Here is a 23,842-nt window from a genome sequence, read left to right on the forward strand (position 1 = left end):
AAAACTACGGCACCTCCGAGTTCTAGCACACGTTCAGCTCGATGACGGTCCCCGGACTCCGATCCAGCAAAGTGCCGGGAAGAGTTCCGTCAACACGACGGCGTGGTGACGATCTTGATGTTCTGCCGTCGCAGGGCTTCGCCTAAGCACAGCTACAATATTATCAAGGAGTATGGTGGAGGGGGGCACCGCACACGGCTAAGAGAACGATCACGAAGATCAACTTGTGTGTCTAGGGGTGCCCCCTGCCCCCGTATATAAAGGAGCAAGGGGGAGGAGGCCGGCCCTAGGAGGGGCGCGCCAGGGAGTAGGATTCCTACTCCTAGTTGGAGTAGGTTTCCTCCTTTCCTAGTCCAACTAGGAGAAGGGGGGAAAGGGGGGAAGAGGGGAAGGAAGGGAGAGAGGGGCCGCGCCCCAAACCCCTTGTCCAATTCGGACTGGGCTTGGAAGGGGCGTGCGCCACCTCCTGGTCCTTCCCACTAAGGCCCATTAAGGCCCATTGCTTCTTCCTCATATTCCCGTAACTCCCCGGTACCTCCAAAAATACCCGAATCACTCGGAACCTTTCCGATGTCCGAATATAGTCGTCCAATATATCGATCTTTACATCTCGACCATTTCGAGACTCCTCGTCATGTCCCCGATCTCATCCGGGACTCCGAACTCCTTCGGTACATCAAAACTCATAATATAACTGTCATCGAAACCTTAAGCGTGCGGACCCTACGGGTTCGAGAACAATGTAGACATGACCGAGACACGTCTCCGGTCAATAACCAATAGTGGAACCTGGATGCTCATATTGGCTCTCACATATTCTACAAAGATCTTTATCGGTCAGACCGCATAACAACATACGTTATTCCCTTTGTCATCGGTATGTTACTTGCCCGAGATTCGATCGTCGGTATCTCAATACCTAGTTCAATCCCGTTACCGGCAAGTCTCTTTACTCGTTTCGTAATACATCATCTCGCAACTAACTTATTAGTTGCAATGCTTGCAAGGCTTATGTGATGTGCATTACTGAGAGGGCCCAGAGATACCTCTCCGACAATCGGAGTGACAAATCCTAATCTCGAAATACGCCAACCCAACATGTACCTTTGGAGACACCTGTAGAGCTCCTTTATAATCACCCAGTTACGTTGTGACGTTTGGTAGCACACAAAGTGTTCCTCCGACAAACGGGAGTTGCATAATCTCATAGTCATAGGAACATGTATAAGTCATGAAGAAAGCAATAGCAACATACTAAATGATCGAGTGCTAAGCTAACGGAATGGGTCAAGTCAATCACATCATTCTCCTAATGATGTGATCCCGTTAATCAAATAAAAACTCTTTGTCTATGGTTAGGAAACATAACCATCTTTGATTAATGAGCTAGTCAAGTAGAGGCATACTAGTGACACTCTGTTTGTCTATGTATTCACACATGTATTATGTTTCCAGTTAATACAATTCTAGCATGAATAATAAACATTTATCATGAAATAAGGAAATAAATAATAACTTTATTATTGCCTCTAGGGCATATTTCCTTCAATAGAATCTTTGAAGCCTGGCTGCGTTCCATGGGTTCGGCTCAAGTCGACTAGTCGATGCATCCCGCAATCGGTACGCTCCACCGGTCAGAACTTGGTCGATAATGAAGGGACCTTCCCATTTGGGCTCAAGCTTGTTCTTTTTCTTATCCGGCAGTCGTAGAACTAGTTCGCCAACGTTATAAGTTTTGGCCCGTACTTCTCTGCTTTGGTATCTGTGAGCCTGGTGCTGGTAAAATGTGGAACGGGCTTTGGCTACGTCGCGCTCTTCCTCCAAGGTGTCCAGACTGTCCTGCCGATCGAGCTCGGCTTCTCTTTCTTCGTACATGCGCACTCGAGATGAGTCATGAATTATGTCACAGGGCAGGACCGCCTCTGCGCCGTACACCATAAAAACGGTGTATATCCGGTACTACGATTCGGCGTGGTCCGCAGCCCCTAGAGTACGGAGTCGAGCTCCTCTACCCAGTGCGTGTCAGACTCCGTTAAGGAGCGCACTAATCTGGGTTTAATGCCGCTCATTATAAGAACATTTGCTCGTTCGACTTGACCGTTGGTTTGTGGCTGATAGACTGAAGCATAGTTGAGCTTGATGCCCATTTTGCTGCACCAGAGTTTTACCTCGTCGCCCGTGAAGTTCGTGCCGTTATCAGTGATGATGCTGTGGGGGACGCCGTAACGGTTTACAACCCCGGATATGAAATCTATCACCGGTCCGGATTCGGCTGTTTTAACCGGTTTAGCCTCTATCCATTTGGTGAATTTATCCACCATGACAAATAAGTATTTTTTTCTTGTGGGTTCCCCCTTTAAGGGGTCCAACCATGTCAAGCCCCCAGACCGCGAAGGGCCATGTAATGGAATTGTTTGGAGGGCAGTGGGTGGCATATGGCTTTGATTTGCAAAGAGCTGGCAACCGGCGCAATGTTGGACCAAGTCATGTGCATCTGCCCGGGCCGTTGGCCAATAGAATCCTGTACGGAAGGCCTTGCTTACAAGAGCCCGGGCTGCGGCGTGATGACCGCCGAGTCCGGCGTGAATTTCTGCCAAAAGATTCCGCCCTTCCTCTTCGGAGATGCACCTTTGAAGGACTCCGGTAGCGCTTTTTTTGTACAATTCTCCCTCATGGACCCTGTAGGCCTTGGATCGCCGCACTATGCAGCGTGCCTCATTTTGGTCCTTCGGAAGTTCCTGTCTAGTTAGGTAGGCCATGAATGGTTCTGTCCACGGGGCAATAATGGCCATTATTTCATGGGCTGATTGTGTTATTTCGGTGGCGGAGCCTCCGATTGTGTCAGAGAGTTCGGTATCGGGTATTTTGGCCGGGTCCGGACTGTTGTTACCGGTGTCCCCTTCCCATGCTACAGATGCCTTAAAAAGCCTTTCCAGAAATATGTTGGGAGGGACCGCGTCACATTTTGCGCCGATGTGGGCGAGGATATCCGCCGCCTAATTGTTTTCCCGAGCCACATGGTGAAATTCGAGCCCCTCGAACCGAGCTGACATTTTTAGGACGACATTGCGATAAGCTGCCATTTTCGGATCCTTGGCATCAAAGTCTCCATTTATTTGGGATATCGCGAGGTTCGAATCCCTGCGCACCTCTAGGCATTGAATGCCCATGGATACTGCCATCCGGAGACCATGTAGAAGGGCCTCATATTCGGCGATGTTGTTGGAGTCCGTATACATTATCTGTAGTACGTATTGAATGGTGTCTCCTGTTGGGGACATCAAAACGACGCCAGCCCCCAGACCAGCCAACATTTTGGAGCCGTCGAAGTGCATGATCCAGTTTGAATATGTGTCGTACTCCTTAGGGAGTTCGGCTTCCGTCCACTCAGCGACGAAGTCAGCCAAAACTTGCGACTTAATAACTCGCCGTGGCTTGTAAGTTATGTCGAATGGGAGGAGCTCAATGGCCCATTTGGCAATCTGGCCCGTCGCGTCGCGGTTGTTTATAATATCATTAAGTGGTATTTCCGAGGCTACCGTTATCGAACACTCTTGAAAGTAGTGTCGCAGCTTCCGGGATGCCATAAATACAGCGTACGCTATCTTTTGATAATGCGGGTACCGTGATTTGCATGGAGTAAGGACAGTGGACACATAGTAAACCGGCTTTTGAAGGGGGAATTTGTGTCCGTCCACTTCTCGCTCGACGACGAGCACTGTGCTTACTACTTGATGAGTTGCCGCAATGTATAATAGCATTGGTTCGCCAATGTTTGGCGCGGCCAGGACTGGGTTTGTTGCTAATATGGCTTTTATTTCATTGAGTCCGGCCTTGGCGGCGTCCGTCCACTTGAAGTGTTCGGTGCACCGGAGGAGGCGATAAAGGGGTAATGCCTTTTCTCCCAAGCAGGAGATAAAGCGGCTTAGAGCCGCCACACATCCAGTCAATTTTTGTATTTGTTTGAGGTCTGTTGGGGTAGCCAACTATGACAACGCTAGGATTTTGGCCGGATTAGCTTCAATACCTCTACTGGAGACAATGAATCCCAGGAGCTTTCTAGCTGGTACGCCGAAAACGCATTTTTCCGGATTGAGCTTGATGTCATATGTTCGGAGGTTGTCGAATGTGAGCCTCAAGTCGTCTACTCGAGTTTCGACATGCTTGGTTTTAACTACCACATCATCCACATATGCCTCCACTGTTTTGCCGATCTGGTTTGCCAGACATGTCTGAATCATGCGCTGATATGTTGCGCCGACGTTTTTGAGCCCGAAGGGCATTGTGTTGAAGCAGAATGGGCCGTATGGTGTGATGAATGCCATTGCGGCTTGGTCTGGCTCTGCCATTTTAATTTTATGGTAGCCTGAGTATGCGTCGAGGAAACACAATGAATCATGTCCTGCGGTAGCATCGATGATTTGATCGATGCGGGGGAGGGGAAGGGATCCTTTGGGCAGGCCTTGTTAAGGTCCTTAAAATCGACGCACAAGCGTCAGGATTTGTCCTTCTTTGGTACCATCACCAGGTTGCTAGCTAGTCCGGATGTTTTATGTCTCTGATGAATCTGGCCTCCAATAGCTTGGCTAGTTCCTCTCCCATGGCTTGTCTCTTAGGTTCGGAGAAACGTCGAAGAGCCTGCTTGACTGGCTTAAATCCTTTTAGGATATTTAGGCTGTGCTCAGCCAGCCTGCGTGGGATTCCTGGCATGTCTGAAGGGTGCCGGGCAAAAATGTCCCAGTTCTCGCGTAGGAACTCTTGCAGTGCGGCTTCAACATCAGGGTTTAATTGTGCCCCGATGGAAGCTGTTTTTGTAGGGTCCGTTGGATGGACTTGGAATTTGACTATTTCGTCCGCCGGTTTAAAGGAGGTGGACTTGGATCTTTTATCGAGTATCATGTCGTCCCTGTTCACCGTGGTGCACAATGCAGTTAGTTCCTCGGCCGCTAGGGCTTCGGATAGTGCCTCAAGGGCTAATGCAGCTGTCTTATTTTCGGCGCGGAGTGCTATGTCCGGATCACTAGCAAGAGTGATGATTCCGTTGGGTCCGGGCATTTTGAGCTTCATGTACCCGTAATGGGGTATGGCTTGGAAGATTGTAAACGCCTCCCGCCCTAATAGGGCGTGGTATCCGCTGCTGAACGGGGCCACTTGGAATGTAATTTCTTCGGACCTGTAATTATCCGGCGTGCCAAATACCACGTCTAGTGTGATTTTTCCAGCACAGCGTGCTTCCCGACTGGGGATGATTCCTCTAAAGGTTGTGCTACTTTGCTCAATGCGGCTCCAGTCTATTTCCATCTTTTGAAGAGTTTCCTCATATATGAGGTTTAATCCGTTGCCGCCGTCCATGAGTACCTTGGTGAGTCGAAAGCCGTCCACGATTGGACTGAGGACCAGTGCGGCTGGTGCTCGGGCTGTTCGGAATTTAGGTTCGTCACTGGCATTGAAGGTAATAGCCATGTCACTCCAAGGATTTATTTCTGCTATGTGGCAGATTTCGGCCATGCTGCGGAGTGTTCGCTTGCGTCTATTATTTGACGCGAAGGTCTCAAAGACCGTTAACACCGTATTGTTGTCCACGGGATGATGCTCTGTTGTCTTTGGGAGGAGTAGATCCTCACCACTTTTGGCCACCTGCCGGAGTATCCAACATGCTCTAAGGCTGTGCGTTGGTATTGCATCCGCTGTACTATGAATTTTGCAGGGTCCGTTGAGCCATCCCTCCAGTACGGTTCCTTGCCCCGTAGAGGGCTTTTGCTTTTTGGTGGTTAACCCAGGCGTATTGTGATAATGCACCCTTTTATTTCGGACTGGGTTTGTATTCAGGGCCGGATTATCCCAAAATTTTATTTCGGTTTTCCAGGCGCTTTCCATCGCACAGTACTTTCGTACTATGGACACCAAGTCGGCAAAGCGTGTAATTTTGCGACGATTTATGGCGTTGAGGATTCCCTTGTCCGTGCAATTATTACAGAAGAATGAAATTGCATCTTCCTCGCAGCAGTCCTTTATCCTGTTCATGACCAGGAGGAATCTGGCCCAGTAATGGTGTATTGTTTCTTCGGGCTCTTGCCTAATTTGTGATAGATCGCATATGTTTGGGTGGGTGGGTGGAATTGAATCCGAATCCTCACCCAATCTGAGACTCAGGGGCCAAGGAGTTTCCAAACTCGAAAGTTTGGATTCTTGGATGTTTTCCGATAAATCTAGCCCGCTGCCTGATTCTAGGTTTAGGCCTTGAGTGATGTCCTCCCCTCCGCGGGTATCCGGCTTGGAGGGATCGGGAATCCAGACATAGCTAGTCCTTAAGATAGATGAAGGGTTGCCGCATTGTTCCTCCACCACTACAACGTGATGGGTGACCTAGGGAGAGTTGATCTCTCTCAGATCGGGTTTAGGCCCAATCTGATCATAGTCTGTAGTGACTCCCAGGGCGGCGATGCGATCCAAGAGCTTGTTCAGGGAAGAGAGCTCCATTGGATCTAACTGCTCGGCGAGTTCCGAGTTGACGTGAAGATTGCTTTCGATGACCCGAGAAGTCATCGTCGGTGGCGCAGCGGCCGAACAGGTGGTCATAAGAAAACCACCTAGCCGGAGAGTTTGGCCGATAGCCAAAGCTCCCTCAGCAATAGTGCCGTCTTTAAAGACAGGATGAGACATCCTTCCTGGTGGCGACGGTACAGCAGAACTCTCAATGAAAGCACCAATGTCGGTGTCAAGACCGGCGGATCTCGGGTAGGGGGTCCCGAACTATGCGTCTAGGCCGGATGGTAACAGGAGGCAGGGGACACGATGTTTTACCCAGGTTCAGGCCCTCTTGATGGAGGTAAAACCCTACGTCCTGCTTGATTGATATTGATGATATGGGTAGTACAAGAGTAGATCTACCACGAGATCAGAGAGGCTAAACCCTAGAAGCTAGCCTAAGGTATGATTGTATGTTATGGTTGTTGTCCTACGGACTAAAACCCCTCGGTTTATATAGACACCGGAGAGGGTTAGGGTTACACAAGGTCGGTTACAAAGGAGGAGATATTCATATCCGTATTGCCTAGCTTGCCTTCCACGCCAAGTAGAGTCCCATCCGGATACGAGACGAAGTCTTCAATCTTGTATCTTCATAGTCTAATAGTCCGGCCAATGGAGATAATCCGGCTGTCCGGAGACCCCCTAATCCAGGACTCCCTCACATCCTTTGGTTCGTAGGAAGTTTGTAGAAACTCTATAGGATAGTATGTTCATCAAAGGAATAATTCCTTTGGAGCCCTTTAGTTTGTTGGAATGGATTCCTATTCCTATTCCTATGTAGGATAGGAATCAATCTTTCACATTTCAAATAAGAAACTAAACATTAGCCTAGAATCAATGAGAAAAAAATCTATCATATGCATCAAATGACATCTTTTTCCCTATAGGAATTGAGATACATGCCACCTCACTTCCTATGGTTTTCCTATTCCTATCCTATGAACCAAAGGAAGCCTACGTAGGGAATCAAGGATCCACTCCAATCTCTCGGAAAAACCATTTATTTTTCATGTGATGCAATCAAGCAAACTCAAATCGTGTAGGATTTGAATGCGCATGGCATTCCATTCCTCCGATTTTTCCTGTTCTTGTGTTCTTTTAGTCCTTCAAATCAAAGAGGCCCTCTACCTCATGGAAATTTTTCTATGAAATAGACCAAGAAAAGTTCAATAGGAATAATTCCTATGGATTGCATTCTACAAATCAAACACATGCCATCCCATGAATCAAGGGAGCCCTTAGTGATATACGATTTTTAGCACCTATTTGAGGAGTACCTACACCTTTGCATGCGCCTGGATGAGGTGTACCTGAAGATGACAACTACTAACACCATGTGATGGGCATGGGAGCCCAATGGTGAGTACTTCGTACGATCGGCCTATGCCGCCAAATTCACGGCATGACGGGTCGAGTAGTACGCGGAGCTCGCATGGGGATCGAGGGGGCCACAGCAATGCCAGTTTTTCGCTTGATTTGCAATGAAGAACCGTTGTAAGTAACATACGTGTCGAGTAGCATATGTGTGGTGTCATACAACACTTCATTTATTAGGTTATAGACTCATCTTGTGTTGGTATGTGTGATGTTACTCATAATATGAATAGCTAGCTATGTTACTCAATTCATCAGTTTCCTCATTAATTACTTGCCACATCATCTATTTTTCCTAGATAGGTGTGATGTTACTATCTATGTTACTCCCCGTGCGGTTATTTTTCTAGCTATCAGCGGGCCTCCCGTGTTTGGAACTTGCCTATTAGCACACACGCTTTGCATGCATGGAGATTACTGCGCCTAAACCCCCTAATCACGCGTTGATTTAATGATATTCATAAACATAATCTCCATGCACCCTTGTGCTGCTCTATATATCCAGAGATTCCTGAAGACCAGTGTGGCAAAAGAAAAGCATCTCTCCAGGACTAGGAAATACCAGTGCTCCCTCTCTCTCTCCCTCTCTCCTCTCTCTCTCTCGTGTTATCTATGGTAGCCAACAACAACCGCGCGAGACCATGGCGACGGGCCACCTCTGTGCCTTCCTGGTTTTCTTCCATGGAGTGGGTTGGGGGAGGCTGAAAGAGAATGAGCTAACTGGTCATGGAGGTGGACAGGTGGTCATCTATTCGGCCATGTCAATGTGGAGGGTTGTGGTGGCTACGGAGATAGAGGATGAGTTGTTGGTCATGGCGAAGGTCTTCTTATAGCCGCGGGAGGCAGGCGCCTGGCAAGAAAAAATGGCAACAAAAGTTGGCGGGAGGAGGGGAAAATGGCGTCAATGGCCGATGGCAGTTGGCACGCGCCGGCCGCCATGAATTGACACGCTGCAGCACTGAAACGTAGCGTCTACAGAAACACCTTTCACTTGGGAAGAGATCATCACTGCTATTAGCATCCTTGAGAGATTATGTTGTGCATAATATGAACGCGGGAACCTTGCACATCCACTGAACGTGAATGACTTCTTCCCGGTTCTATAGTATGTAGACAACACGCTATTACTAATCAAGGGAGACCCGCAACATGCACAAATCATCAAAACAATCTTGCAGACCTTCTTGGATTTCACCGGCTTGAAAATTAACTATAATAAGAGCACTTTTGTTCCTGTCTGCATGGACCCTACCATCAGTCAACAAATTGATGATCTAGTTGGCTGCTCCATCTCCACTTTCTCTTGCACCTACTTGGGACTGCCTCTATCCACTCACAAGATCTCGCATGCCATGCTTGTCCCGGTCATTCACAGAGTTGATAAGCGGCTCTCAGGGTGGCTTGCTAGTTTCTTGTCTTGGGGAGGTAGACTAACTCTGATAAATGCAGTACTTGCATCTATATCGAGCTACTTCATGTCATGCTTCCTCTGGCCTAAGGAATCTCTGGAGCACTTGGCAAAAAATTTGAGGGGCTTCCTCTAGCAAGCTAGGATCCTACAAGGCTCTGATGTCCCCTGCTTCCAGTGGTTTGCCACCCGCTACTGCCATAAATCCATTCCTCTTAAGAGCAATAATACAGACACTGCCATTTGGAGAGGTTTTAAGTCTGTAATCCCATTAGTCATGCAGGCAACCAGATGTGATCTTGGAAATGGCATGCATATCTCTGTTTGGCATGACAAATGGATAGGTTCTGGTAACCTCAGCCTCTCCCACCCAAACACCTTCTCTTTTGCCAGAGATAAATGTTGGACAATAGCTACTCAATTTTCCAATCAGGCATGGGACATTCAACTGTTGCCAAACCTGACTGCCATGGCTAGCCACAAACTTGAATCGTTAACAGCGTGCCTAAATGGTTTCAGAGTTCAACATGGCACTCACGACCATAGGTTATCCTCCACACTGGGTTCCCAGCCGATGACTGCATACTTCTATGGACTGATTTCATTCAGAGGTATAAGCTGGCTTTTCCCAGACTTTTTCCGGGACCCTATCATTCCACTAAAGCATAAGATATTTCTTTGGCCTGCCTTATGAGATTGGCTCAACACCAAGAGAACACATGGTTTAAAAGTATTGGCACCAGGTACCACCCCATGATGGTTGTGATATGTGTCTAGCGGCTGAAACTATTACACACATCATCCTACATTACCGGGCGGCCTCTCCCCTTTGGAACAAGCTGGGTGTTTCATCTTTAGCATCCTCCTCCACGAGTATTGACGTCTTTATTGCGATGGAATCTATGATCCTCCTCTTCGGAACCAACTGGAACATCATTTTTACCGCCATGGCTGCTACCCTATGGTCTGCTCGAAATGCAAGAACCTTTGATAGCAAGCAATGGCCACTTACATACGTGGCCCAATATGTAGTAGATTTGCTGCTCCTATGGAGCAATCGTGGAAAGAGACGGAGAGACAGAGAGAAACTGCATCAGTGGGCGAGTAGGCTATATACTTAGCTTCACAAGTCCAATCCGCTCCTCCTCCCCCCTGATGTACTCCCTCTCCCCTCCTAATGATGTATTCACTATTCCTTTTTAGTCCTGGCAAGGGCCAGCTACACCTTCACGCAACATTATCTTGCCTTTCATGTAATTGACCCCTGGGTCTTCCAGGCTTTGTCCTGTTTTGAAATATATAAGGTAGATAGTGCTCTACCTTCTCGTTTGAAAAAAATAAATATACATGTACACCGATGTATAGAAAAAATGAAAAATCACTATCAAGTATGGGCATCGAGGTGACCCAAGCAGCACAGAGATGGCAAGTTCCCCTGAAAAGCTCCGAGCAGCATCAAGCTCTTGGTGCTGCGTTTACCCAATTCAGAGCATCCAAGTCCGGCACAGATTAGAGAAACCATGCTTTTCAAGGCACACAATACAATGGTTTAGGTTGCTGTAATAGAGTGAAGGGAACACCAGAGTCGTCGGATGAGAATATGATTGCTCTGCTGCAAGTGCAGTGGCTGTAATTCCCAACAATGGCCATATCGGTGATGCTTATGAGGGCTCTATCGGATTATTCTTGATACGCTAGAGAAGCACGACCCGCATGCTATAGGTGTGTGCATAGGATCGTCTGGCTTGCGCGTGAGGGAGTCAGTTTTAGAGCTGCCAGTTATAGAAAGTATGACAAGTTGTTTTTGCTATGACACCAGAGTGCCTTTTTTCTTCTAGTTTTCATACTTATGACAATGTGTTGTGCAGATTGATAATGGTTGTCGTTTCAAGATACCTTGAGAATGATGCAATGAAGGGGAAGAATAAGAGGGGAGAGTGTCCGTCTTACCAGCTACGTGAGAGGAAGCCCCGGTGTCAAGGAACAACTCTTGGGCGCCGCCGGGTTGCTGTTGTTGCTGCATGGAGAGGATTTGGAGGGCAGCGTACAGGTGGTTATACTACTCCCATGTTGGCGAGCCCGTGGATGGAGGGGTTAGCATGGGGTTATTGGGAAACATAGTAGAAAACAAAAGAAATCCGTGCCTACTATCACCCAAAATCGATATGAAGATGCATAATGGGTTGGGATCACGATCGTTACCGTCACCGAGTTGCAACGGAAGAAGAACATGTCAGTGTAGATCATACTTGGAGTCCCTCAAACCGTCGATGAACGATCCATCGTACCGCCCACGAACAGTCCCTTGAACCGAAGACCGAAAGCACGACCTCTCTACTTGGTCACAAGCATGCAACCTTCATGATCCGGCAGCACTTCGTCGTCCAGAGCTAATCATTGTCAGAGAATTAGAGGGAGGATATTACAACCACATCTGACTTCTAATTACGTGGGCTAGACTATGATACGTCTCCGTCGTATCTACTTTTCCTAACGCTTTTCCTCTTGTTTTGGACTCTAATTTGCATGAAACTAACCCCGGACTGACGCTATTTTCAGCAGAACTACCATGGTGTTATTTTTGTGCAGAAGTAAAAGTTCTTGGAATGGAACAAAACTTTGCGAGGATTTTTTATACAATAAATGAGAATTTCTGGAGCCAAGAACCACCAGAGGGGGGCACCTGGGTGGGCACAACCCACCAGGGCGCGCATGCCCCCCAGGCGCGCCCAAGTGGGTTGTCCCCACCTGGTGGCCCCGCAGACCCTGAAACCGATGCTATAAAATCACATATTATCAGAAAAAATCAGGGAGAAAGAATTATCGTGTTCCACGGGACGGAGCCGCCGCCACCTCATGTTCTTCATCGGGAAGCCAGATCTGGAGTCTATTTGGGGCTCTGGAGAGGGGGATCTTCGATCTTCATCATCACCAACCCTTCTCATCGCCAATTCCATGATGCTCCCCACCAGGAGTGAGTAATTCCTTCGTAGGCTCGCTGGTCGGTGAGTTGGATGAGATTCATCATGTAATCGAGTTAGTTTTGTTAGGGCCTGATCCCTAGTATCCACTATGTTCTGAGATTGATATTGCTATGACTTTGCCATGCTTAATGCTTGTCACTTTGGGCCCGGGTGCTATGATTTCAGATCTGAACCGTTTATGTTATCACCATTATATCCATGTTCTAGATCCAGTCTTGCAAGTTATAGTCACCTACTACGTGTTATGATCCGGCAACCCCGGAGTGACAATAGTCGGGACCACTCCCGGTGATGACCGTAGTTTGAGGAGTTCATGTATTCACCGTGTGTTAATGCTTTGTTCCGGTTCTCTATTAAAAGGAGGCCTTAATATCCCTTAGTTTCCTTGTGGACCCCGCTGTCACGGGAGGGTAGGACAAAAGATGTCATGCAAGTTCTTCCCATAAGCACGTATGACTATTTACGGAATACATGCCTACATTATATTTATGAACTGGAGCTAGTGCCGTATCGCCCTAGGTTATAACTGTCCCATGATGAATATCATCCAACAAATTACCGATCCAATGCCTACTAATTTCTTTTATATTGTTTTTGGTAAGTTACCACTGTTATCGCTACTGTTGCACTTGCTACAAAACTGCTGTTACCACTGTTACCGTTACTATTGATGTCGCTACCATTACCAAAACTATCATACTACTTTGCTACTGATCACATTGCTGCAGATAATTAATCTCCAGGTATGGTTGATTTGACAACTCAGTTGCTAATACTTGCAAGTATTCTTTGGCTCCCCTTGTGTCGAATCTATAAATTTGGGTAGAGTACTATACCCTCGAAAACGGTTGTGATCCCATATACTTGTGGGTTATCAAGACCTTTTTCTGGCGCCGTTGCCGAGGAGCATAACTATATTTTTTGAGTCACTTGGGATTATTATCAATTTATCACTATGAAGAATCTGAAGGATGCTAAGACTAAGATTTATCCCTCTAAGGCGAGGGGAGGTAAGGAACTTCCATCTAGCTCTGCTTTAGATTCTCCTTCTGTTATAAGTAAACTTGCAACACCACCACATGCTATTAATCCTGATATGTCGCAAGTTATTGATGATGCTACTTCTGCTATGAATGATACTTATGATGATGCTAGTACCTTGCTTGATGATGATGATGTGCCACTAGGTGAATTTATTGATGAACAAATTGCTACAGTAAGACAACATGAAATTGTTGAAACTAATGATGAGCTTGAAACTGAAAATCTTGAAACACCTATTAGAACTAGCCCTCCTAGATATGAATTGCCAAAAGTACCCAAAGGTTATGTTATGAATGAGGAGACAACTAGAGACATTCTTGCTTTTAAGGATAGAGATGATCTAGAGAAATTATTATGCAAGTATAAAGAAAAATCCTTGAATGCTAGGATGCAATATGATCCTAAGTTCGCTACTTCACCTATCTATTTTGATGATAAGGATTATGAATTCGCTGGACCTAAGCCTGAGAATGAGTGCTTCTACTGCAAAGGGACTGGTCACTGGAAGCGGAACTACCCCAAGTATTTGGCGGATAAGAAGGATGGCAAAGCGAAAGGTATATTTGATATACATGTTATTGATGTGTACCTTACTAATGCTCGCAGTAGCGCCTGGCTATCTGATACTGGTTCTGTTGCTAATATTTGCAACTCGAAACAGGGGCTACGGATTAAGCGAAGATTGGCTAAGGACGAGGTGACGATGCACGTGGGAAATGGTTCCAAAGTCGATGTGATCGCCGTCGGCACGCTACCTCTACATCTACCTTCGGGATTAGTTTTAGACCTGAATAATTGTTATTTGGTGCCAGTGTTAAGAATGAGCATTATATCCGGATCTTGTTTGATGCGAGACGGTTATTCATTTAAATCAGAGAATAATGGTTGTTCTATTTATATGGGTAATATCTTTTGTGTTCATGCACCCTTGATGAGTGGTCTATTTTTACTAAATCTTGATAGTAGTGATACAAATATTCATAGTATTGAAGCCAAAAGATATAAGTTTAATAATGATAGTGCAACTTATTTGTGACACTGCCGTTTAGGTCATATTGGTGTAAACCACATGAAGAAACTCCATGCTGATGGACTTTTGGAATCACTTGATTATGAATCACTTGATTCTTGCGAACCATGCCTCATGGGCAAGATGACTAAGACTCCGTTCTCTGGAACAATGGAGCGAGCAACAGACTTGTTGGAAATAATACATACTGATGAATGCGGTCCAATGAGTGTTGATGCTCACGGCGGGTATCGTTATTTTCTTACCTTCATAGATGATTTGAGCAGATATGGGTATATCTACTTGATGAAACATAAGTCTGAAACATTTGAAAAGTTCAAAGAATTTCAGAGTGAAGTGGAAAATCATCGTAACAAGAAAATTAAGTTTCTATGATCTGATCGTGGAGGTGAATATTTGAGTTATGAGTTTGGTCTTCATTTGAAATAATGCAGAATAGTTTCGCAACTCACGCCACCTGGAACACCACAGCGTAATGGTGTGTCCAAACATCATAACCGCACTTTATTAGATATGGTGCGATCTATGATGTCTCTTACTGTTTTACCGCTATCATTTTGGGGTTATGCTTTAGAGACGGCTGCATTCACGTTAAATAGGGCACCATCGAAATCCGTTGAGACGACAACATATGAATTGTGGTTTGGCAAGAAACCCAAGTTGTCGTTTCTTAAAGTTTGGGGCTGCGATGCTTATGTGAAAAAGCTTTAACCTGATAAGCTCGAACCCAAATCGGAGAAATGTGTCTTCATAGGATACCTAAAGGAGACTGTTGGGTACACCTTCTATCACAGATCCGAAGGCAAGATATTTGTTGCTAAGAATGGATCCTTTCTAGAGAAGGAGTTTCTCTCGAAAGAAGTGAGTGGGAGGAAAGTAGAACTTGATGAGGTAACTATACCTGCTCCCTTATTGGAAAGTAGTTCATCACAGAAATCAGTTCCAGTGATTCCTACACCAATTAGTGAGGAAGCTAATGATGATGATCATGAAACTTCTGATCAAGTTACTACCGAACCTCGTAGGTCAACCAGAGTAAGATCCACACCAGAGTGGTATATTAATCATGTTCTGGAGGTCATGTTACTTGACCATGACGAACCTACAATCTATGAGGAAGCGATGATGAGCCCAGATTCCGCAAAATGGCTTGAGGCCATGAAATCTGAGATGGGATCCATGTATGAGAACAAAGTGTGGACTTTGGTTGACTTGCCCGATGATCGGCAAGCCATAGAGAATAAATGGATATTCAAGAAGAAGACTGACACTCGCGGTAATTTTACTGTCTACAAAGCTTGACTTGTTGCGAAAGGTTTTCGACAAGTTCAAGGAGTTGACTACGATGAGACCTTCTCACCCGTAGCGATGTTTAAGTCCGTCTGAATCATGTGAGGAATTGCCGCATTTTATGATTATGAAATTGGGAAAATGGATGTCAAAAGTACATTCCTTAATGGATATCTTAAAGAAGAGTTATACATGATGCAACTAGAAGGTTTGTCGATCCAAAAGGTGCTAACAAAGTGTGTAAGCTCCAGCAATCCATTTATGGACTAGTGCAAGCATCTCGGAGTTGGAATATACGCTTTGATAGTGTGATCAAATCATATGGTTTTATACAAACTTTTGGAGGAGCCTGTATTTACAAGAAAGTGGGTGGGAGCTCTGTAGCATTTCTGATATTATATGTGGATGACATATTGTTGACTGGAAATGATACTGAATTTCTGAATAGCATAAAAGGATACTTGAATAATAATTTTTCAATGAAAGACCTCGATGAAGCTGCTTATATATTGGGCATCAAGATCTATAGAGATAGATCAAGACGCTTAATTGGACTTTCACAAAGCACATACCTTGATAAAGTTTTGAAGAAGTTCAAAATGGATCAAGCAAAGAAAGGGTTCTTGCATGTGTTACAAGGTGTGAAGTTGAGTCACACTCAATGCCCGACCACTTCAGAAGATAGAGAGAAAATGAAAGTAATTCCCCATGCTTCAGCCATAGGTTCTATCATGTATACAATACTGTGTACTAGACCTGATGTGTGCCTTGCTATTAGTTTAGCAGGGAGGTACCAAAGTAATCCAGGAGTGGATCACTGGACAGCGGTCAAGAATATCCTGAAATACCCGAAATGGACTAAGGATATGTTTCTCGTTTATGGAGGTGACAAAGAGCTCGTCGTAAACGGTTACGTCGATGCAAGCTTTGACACTGATCCGGATGACTCTAAGTCACAAACCAGATACGTATTTTTATTGAATGGTGGACCTGTCAGTTGGTGCAGTTCTAAGCAAAGCATCATGGCGGAATCTACGTGTGAAGCGGAATACATAGCTGCTTCGGAAGCAGCAAATGAAGAAGTCTGGATGAAGGAGTTCATATCCGATCTATGTGTCATACCTAGTGCATTGGGTCCAATGAAAATCTTTTGTGACTATACTAGTTGATACGTCTCCAACATATATACTTTTCCAAACACTTTTGCCCTTGTTTTGGACTCAAACTTGCATGATTTGAATGGAACTAACCTGGACTGACGCTGTTTTCAGCAGAATTGCCATGGTGTTATTTTTGTGCAGAAATAAAAGTTCTTGGAATGACCTGAAAATCAACGGAGATTATTTTTGGAATATATAAAAAATACTGGCGAAAGAATCAAGGCTAGGGGGCCCACACCCTGTCCACGAGGGTTGGGAGCGCGCCCCCTGCCTCGTGGGCCCCCTGGTGCTCTTCCGACCTCAACTCCAACTCTATATATTCGTGTTCGGGGAGAAAAAAATCAGGAAGAAGGATTCATCATGTTTTACGATACGGAGCCGCCGCCAAGCCCTAAACTCTCTCGGAAGGGCTGATCTGGACTCCGTTCGGGGCTCCTGAGAGGGGAATCCGTCGCCATCGTCATCATCAACCTTCCTCCATCACCAATTTCATGATGCTCACCGTCGTGCATGAGTAATTCCATTGTAGGCTTGCTGGACGGTGATGGGTTGGATGAGATTTATCATGTAATCGAGTCAGTTTTGTTAGGGTTTGATCCCTAGTATCCATTATGTTCTGAGATTGATGTTGTTATGACTTTGCTATGCTTAATGCTTCTCACTAGGGCCTGAGTGCCATTATTTCAGATCTGAACCTATTATGTTTTCATGAATATATGTGAGTTCTTGATCCTATCTTGCAAGTCTATAGTAACCTATTATGTGTTATGATCCGTTAACCCCGAAGTGACAATAATCGGGATACTTACCGGTGATGACCGTAGTTTGAGGAGTTCATGTATTCACTAAGTGTTAATGCTTTGGTCCGGTACTCTATTAAAAGGAGGCCTTAATATCCCTTAGTTTCCAATAGGACCCCGCTGCCACGGGAGGGTAGGACAAAAGATGTCATGCAAGTTCTTTTCCATAAGCACGTATGACTATATTCGGAATACATGCCTACATTACATTGATGAACTGGAGCTAGTTCTATGTCGCCCTAGGTTATAACGATTGCATGAGGAATCGCATCCGACATAATTATCCATCACTGATCCATTGCCTACGAGCTTTTCATATATTGTTCTTCGCTTATTTACTTTTCCATTGCTACTGTTACAATCACTATAAAATCAAAAATATTACTTTTGCTACCATTACCACTACTATCATATTACTTTGCTACTAAATACTTTTCTGCAGATATTAAGTTTCCAGGTGTGGTTGAATTGACAACTTAGCAGCTAATACTTGAGAATATTCTTTGGCTCCCCTTGTGTCAAATCAATAAATTTGGGTTGAATACTCTACCCTCGAAAATTGTTGAGATCCCCTATACTTGTGGGTTATCAAGACTATTTTCTGGCGCCATTGCCGGGGAGCATAGCTCTATTCTTTGAGTCACTTGGGATTTATATCTGCTGGTCACTATGAAGAACTTGAAAGAACCTGCTGTTAATGTTAATGATGATGTTCATGTTGATGCTCAACCTAGCAATGACAATGATGTAGAGATTGAACCTGCTGTTGATCTTGATAACCCACAATCAAAGAATCAACGTTATGATAAGTGAGACTTTTTTGCTAGGAAGCACGGTAAAGAAAGAGAACCATGGGTTCAGAAACCCATGCCTTTTCCTCCTAAACTATCCAAGAAAAAGGATGATGAGGATTTTGAGCACTTCGCTGAAATGATTAGACCTATCTTTTTGCATATGCATTTGACTGATATGCTTAAAATGAACCCTTATGATAAATACATGAAATATATTGTTGCTAATAAAAGAAAGATACCGGAAGCTGAAATTTCCACCATGCTTGCTAATTACACCTTTAAGGATGGAATACCAAAGAAACTTGGAGATCCAGGAGTACCAACTATACCATGCTCCATTAAAAGAAACTATGTTAAAACTGCTTTATGTGATCTTGGAGCCGGTGTTAGTGTTATGCCTCTCTCTTTATATCATAGACTTGATTTGAATAAGTTGACACCTACTGAAATATCTTTGCAAATGGCTGATAAATCAACTGCTATATCTGTCAGTATTGTTGAGGATGTGCCTGTTGTGGTTGCAAATGTTACTATTTTAACGGGCTTTGTTATTCTTGATATTCCCGAGGACGATAGTATGTCGATTATCCTTGGTAGACCATTTTTGAACACTGCAGGGGCTGTTATTGATTGCAACAAAGGCAATGTCACTTTTCATGTTAATGGTAATGAGCATATGGTACACTTTCCAAGGAAACAACCTCAAGTCCACAGTATCAATTCTATTGGGAAAAATTCAACAATCACTATTGGAGGTTTTGAATTTCTTCTTCCTACTGTCAAGAATAAATATGATATTCTTATTGTCGGGGATGTGCATATCCCCGTTGAGGTAACCTAGTGTTATTCGAAATTTCTCTGGTTTCATGTTATTCGAAATGAGTTTGTTAACAAGACTTGATCAACCTTGTTAGTGGATTCCTTTTGATGAGCATGAGATGGTTGAAGTTAGAAAGCACAACCTTCTGTACCCTCTTTTTACTTTCTGTTATTTATATTAAATAAAGCAAAAATAGTATTTTATGTCTGTTTTCTAAATTACCCTTGCAATAAAAAATACCCCGAAAATAAAAGTTCTCCAAATGCCCTGAAAATGAAATATGTTTTTTTCCAGAATATTTAAGAATTATTGGCACTGAGAACACACCAGGGGGACCCACCATGTGCCTGCGAGGGTGGAGGGCGTGCCCCTGCCTCGTGGACCCCACGTGGGTCCCCTCCACTTATCCTTGCACCCACACACTTCGTCTTGCTCCAGAAAAAATCACCCACCAGCTCAAACCCGAGTTCTTGCTCATCTTGCTACCATTTTCGATCTCCTTGCTCAAAGCTCCATTCACAAAACTACTTTGGGGGATTGTTCTTCGGTATTTGACTCCTCCAATGGTCCAAATAGTTTTTGTTCTAGTGCTTTACTTATTGCAAATTTTTGCTTCTTAGGTGACCCTGTTCTTGAGCTCGCATGTCAAATTTATGTGGTCAAGAGTAGTTTTAATGCATGATATAGCCTCTAGGCACTTGTAGGAGTAGTTGCTATCAATTTTGTTGAGTTTGGTTCACTTTTATTTTGAGTCACTAAAAATTTCATAAATTTTTAGAGAAAGATGAAGAGATTTTTGAGGGGCTCATCGAGCCGAAGCTCTAAGGATAAGCAAAGTGAAGAGAATACGAAGCCCAAGTATAATCTCCCTCGTGCTATGGAGGTTCGACCGTGTGAATGGCCTTGTGATGAGTTCTTGAGAGAAGCCGGGATTCATGAACATTTCTATTATTTGGCTAAGAATGCAGGCCTCACCGACTTCCTCCATGACCAGCGCGAACAGTATCTCTTACTCACCAATATTTTTGTGCAAAATTTTTATTTCCATGCTAGGAGATCACCACCTTCGGTGGAATTTTGTTTATATGATGAGCATAAGGAGATGCCGCTTTATAATTTTTGCCGGGTTTGTAGGATACCCTTTGAGGGCAGCATAGAGGAACCACTTCGTAATGATGTGGAGGGATTTATTGATACAATTGTTGTAGGGGAAATGAGGAAAGTTTCCGATGCAAGAATCACCAGCATACATTTTCATGTTCTATGTTACTTTGCAATATTTTCTAGTAGATGCTTAATTGGTCGCGGGAACAGTGGAAATCTTAGTGCCCCTGATATTGTTACTTTGTGCCATGCTTTGTTTCGTGATACTACTTTTAGTTTTGGCGCTATTGTTGCTAAACGGTTATATCTGAACCGTACGAAGGGTCCCGTCTTAGGAGGCATCTTCATCTCGCGCCTTGCTGCACACTTTAACATACCTATTAGGCATTATGATAAAGAGGAAAAGTTGCCGCCTCATATTTTTCTAGATTATAAGAGCATGGTAGCACATGATTTTATTGTTAAGAATAAGAAGAAGATGCTTTACTATAGACTGATGTTTGATAAGAAGCACATTGAGACTATTACCTTGCCTGCTCCCTCTTTGTTTGACATATTTTCAGGCACATACCTTATTTTGCCGAAGGCCGTTCAGGCATACCAAAGCCTGACATCAGCCCCACAGCCAGGGCCACTATCTAATCCTCACCGTCAGTCTGTTTATCAGTGGGATCCGGAGGAGATTGCCAACCAGTGGCACCCCGAGGACCCTCCTCAGTACACCGGAGAGGGCAGTTTTGATCCATGGGCATAGACTAACTTAGGCCAAAAGCCTAAGCTTGGGGGAGTACGTATTTCTCACCGACATTACATTTATGTTCACACACTCATGCCAGTTGTCGGTGCTCATACTTTTTCATTGTATCATCCATGCTAGTTTAGTTTCTTTTTAAGCTTTCTTCTTGTGTGTTTAAAAAACTTTAAGAAAACACAAAAAAAATTAGTTGTAGATTTTAGTTAGTTTACTTTCCATGCCTGTAGTAGTAGTAATTAAAAAGAAAACCCAAAAAGATTTCTCGTTCTTCTTTTGCTTGTTGGGAGCTTTCCCATGTAAATAGTTTTGTTTCTTTTCTTTTCTTTGGGGTCGAGAGGAGAAGACCTTAATGAAAATGTTGAGTGGCTCTCATATGCATTATTGTTGATCTAACAAAGAGCCCATATTACTGTCTTCTCTCCTGAGTTGAATGCTTGCAGATTCCAGCTTAGTCCAATGCACGTGCACTATTATTATTATCCACACTATTCGGTCGTGCAAGTGAAAGGCAATACTGACAATATATGATGAACTGATTGAGATGAGAAAAGCTGGTATGACTCGACCTCTCTTGTTTTTGTAAATATGATTAGTTCATCATTCCTAATTCAACCTATTACGAATGAAACATGTTTGCAATGCCAATTAGAGATTATAGTTGCTCATGCCATGCTTAATTTGCTAGGAGTTTATAATGGTTTACCTTGCGTGCCAACATGCTATTAAAATGGTTATGATGTGGTATGATAGGGTGGTATCCTCCTTTGAACGACTTGAGTGGCTTGACTTGGCACATGTTCATGCATGTAGTTGAAACAAAATCAACATAGCCTCCACGATATTTATGTTCATGGTGAATTATATCCTACTCATGCTTGCATTCAGTGTTGATTAATTTTAGTGCATGTTCATGACTATTGTCGCTCTCTAGCTGGTCGCTTCCCAGTCTCTTTCTAGCCTTCACTTGTGCTAAGCGGGAATACTGCATGTGCATCCAACTCCATAAACCCCAAAGTTATTCCATATGAGTCCACCATACCTTCCTATATATGGTATCTACCTGCCGTTCCAAGTAAATTTGTATGTGCCAAACTCTAAACCTTCAAATAAACATTCTATTTTGTATGCTCGAATAGCTCATGTATGAACTAGGGATGCTTGTATCTTCCATGCTAGGCGGGTTATTCTCAAGAGGAGTGGACTCCGCTCCTCACTCACGAGAAAATGGCTGGTCACCGGGATGCCCAATCCCATGCTCAAATCAAATCAAAATAATTGCAAACAAAACTCTCCCAGGATTGTTGTTAGTTGGAGGCACCCGTTGTTTTGGGCAAGCCATGGATTGATGCTTGTTGGTGGTGGGGGAGTATAAACATTACCATTCTGCTTGGGAACCACCTATAATGTGTGTAGCATGGAAGATATCGAGATCTCTCGGTTGTTATGTTGACAATGAAAGTATACCGCTCAAAATATTATTCATCTCTATTTCAAAATCAAGCTCTAGCACCTCTACAAATCCCTGCTTCCCTCTGCGAAGGGCCTATCCATTTACTTTTATGTTGAGTCATCATCCTCTTATTAAAAAGCACCAGTTGGAGAGCACCGCTGTCATTTGCATGTATTACTATTAGTTTAATTGAGTATGACTTCACTGGATCTCTTTTACCATGAATTAGAATTTCCAGTCAGCCCTTGATCTTCAGGGGTGCTCTGCATTTATGTTTTGCGGTCCTAGAAAGGGCTAGCGAGATACCATCTTGTTATATCATATTATGATTGTTTTGAGAAAGTGTTGTCATCCGAGATTTATTATTATTTCTCGCTAGTTGATTATGCCATTAATATGAGTAAACATGAGACCTAAATGTTATTGAGAATATGGTTAGTTCATAATTTTTGCTAAAAACTTGAATGCTGGCTTTACATATTTACAACAACAAGAGAAAACCGAGTTTGAAAAAGTTTTTCTTTATCACTTTCAGTTTGTCAACTGAATTGCTTGAGGACAAGCAAAGGTTTAAGCTTGGGGGAGTTGATACGTCTCCAATGTATCTACTTTTCCAAACACTTTTGCCCTTGTTTTGGACTCTAACTTCCATGATTTGAATGGAACTAACCTGGACTGACGCTGTTTTCGGCAGAATTGCCATGGTGTTATTTTTGTGTAGAAATAAAAATTATTGGAATGACCGGAATCAATGGAGATTATTTTTGGAATATATAAAAAATACTGGCGAAAGAATCAAGGCCAGGGGGCCCACACCCTGCCGGGGTACTGATCCACGGGCACCTATGGGACCGGCGGACCGGGTCCCTTTCGGTTCGGCGGGGGCGGAGATCGTGCAAAGAGCAAATCGAGGCGATGCACGCGAGCGATTTACCCAGGTTCGGGCCGCACGGATGCGTAAAACCCTACTCCTGCTTTGTGGCTTGTATTGATTTCTTGCTCGGGAGCGCGAAGTGCTACAGTACACACCAGCGGCTAACGAGACCGAGCGTAAGTGTTTTTCGAACCCCCCTCTATGTTGCACACGGGCCTCCTTTTATATGCTCAAGGGGTCACCGACAGGTGGCAACAGAGGCAAAGGGTAAAAATGGAAAGGTGCTATGGTAGGTATAGCTACCTGCTACAGTGTATCATACCTAACCCTGACGGCAGGGGACAAGGGCAATAAATGCCCGTCTGTGTAGTCTAAACAGTGCAAAAAGAGACTGCCAGGGATGCCACCGTTCGCCACGATGGCGA

Source organism: Triticum urartu, chromosome 1A, assembly GCF_056163025.1.
Source record: "Triticum urartu cultivar PI428250 chromosome 1A, HENAU_Tu73, whole genome shotgun sequence".
In the NCBI taxonomy this organism is placed as follows: Eukaryota; Viridiplantae; Streptophyta; class Magnoliopsida; order Poales; family Poaceae; genus Triticum; species Triticum urartu.